Here is a 1,805-nt window from a genome sequence, read left to right on the forward strand (position 1 = left end):
GGGGCTGGACTTATACAAGAGGAGAACAATAGAGGACCGCAAGCTCTCTGCTTCCTGAGTGTGGATACAATGTGACCGACTCCTCCAAGCGCCTGCTGCTGTGATTTTCCTCCCATGATGAACTCTAACCTGTAACTGTGAACCAAAGCAATCCCTTTCTCCTTTAAGTTGTCTTTTCCTTGGTCATTCATCACAGCAACAAGATAAAGCTAAGACAATGCAAGAAGTCATTTGCCTCACAACTCTGTTGGGGGAGATATGCTTAGTCTGCCTTTACAGGTGTGGAAATGGACATAGGAGCTTCAGTCATTTGTCCATGGTCATGTAGCTAGGTGGAGGCCACAGCTGGCATATGAACCCAGGCAGTTGACCTATGTTTGGGGAAAGTGACAGGTTCAGCTGGTGGTAGAGAACCCTGGCTGATGGCCATCAACTCTTGGCTTGAATTTCTGCTGTCCGTATATGACTTAATGTGCTCACTTCCAGAGCACATATACTAAAATTTGAATGATACAGAGAAGAGTTGCTAGGTCCCTGCTCAAGGACGACATTCTAATTTGTGGTTTCTTTCTAATTTGTGATTTGGTGGCTGTTTTTTGGAGGACCTGGGAACAGATTTTGCTGACAACCAGATGACTTTGGGATGCTAAGGTCTTATTACTACTAGTCAAACCTGGCTCATTTCTGGCTTTGATCCCAGACCTGGACAACAGCTATACTTTTCTAGAACTCCCAGCCTTCAGGAGTTCCCCATTTCCCTAAGCATAAGTTTTCTGAGTATCTGCCTTTCAGGGCCTCCAGGTCTCACTCCCACCCAAGAGGAAGATTCTCGAGTTTCCTGCCTCTTTTCTTATGCTCCACAGAAAATGTCTTGTCCATTAGTTACTGAATAAGCTACAGATACAAGACAATAGGGAAGGCACCGCTCATGTATTCTTTCACACATTCATTGACCTACTCATGAATATTTCTCCGATTTTGCTGTCAGAGCATGAAATGATAGCAAATACTGTGGATGGGAGCAGAGAGGGAACCCAGCTCAGTGCCAGATGCCCAGTGGGTATTACTTACTTGTTTTGTTTTCTGAAGCTGAGTCTTATACAACCCAGGTTGTCCTCAAACTGGCTATGTAGTTGAGGATAAACTGAGCCTCTGGTCTTCTTGCCTCTACCTCCCGAGTACTGGGATTACAAGCACTTGACACGGTGCCTGGTTTGCTTACACGGTCTGAGGATTGAACCTAGTGCTTTCTGCCTGCTGTGCAAGCAGGCTACCGAGTGAACCATACCTCTAGTCTAGCCCTTATTTACACACAAACGCACCCACACATTCTTGATGTACCTGCGGGCTTGGGACCTCATGGAGTCCTGAGGGCATGTGGCTCTGGTCCTTGTTCTTATCAACTTGGGGCAATTATCTTCTTATACTGTGTTGTTTTTCCCTAAGCCAGTTCTAGCCGGTCCAGTGGAGGTAGGTCCTAGAGCAGTGGTTCTCAGCCTTTCTAATCCTCCCACCCTTTAATACAGTTCCTCACGCTGTGGTGACCCCGCCCATAAGTTATTTCCATTGCCACTTCATAACTGTCATTTTGATACGGTTATGAATTGTAATGTAAACATCTGATATTTGATATTCAACCCCTGTGAAAGACTCATCTGACACCCCCCAAAACTTGCAGCCCATAGGTTGAGAACCCCTGTCTTTGAGTAGGGGCAGAGCTGTTGCCGAGAAATGTGTCTCAGGAGTGCATCTTCCACAGGTAGTTCATCCAGCAGAGGAGCTCTTGGGTGCTGTAACAAATGTTC

General features: G+C 46.1%; 1 non-coding gene across 1 annotated transcript; it reads left to right on the top strand.

The window, feature by feature from the left end:
- The first annotated feature begins 472 nt into the window (after positions 1–472).
- Positions 473–579, top strand: LOC127236812 (U6 spliceosomal RNA). The gene has a single exon (XR_007835795.1). It is a non-coding gene; the product is annotated as a U6 spliceosomal RNA (small nuclear RNA).
- The last annotated feature ends 1,226 nt before the right edge of the window (positions 580–1,805 follow it).

This window comes from Phodopus roborovskii, unplaced genomic scaffold (genome assembly GCF_943737965.1).
Source record: "Phodopus roborovskii unplaced genomic scaffold, PHOROB, whole genome shotgun sequence".
In the NCBI taxonomy this organism is placed as follows: domain Eukaryota; kingdom Metazoa; phylum Chordata; class Mammalia; order Rodentia; family Cricetidae; genus Phodopus; species Phodopus roborovskii.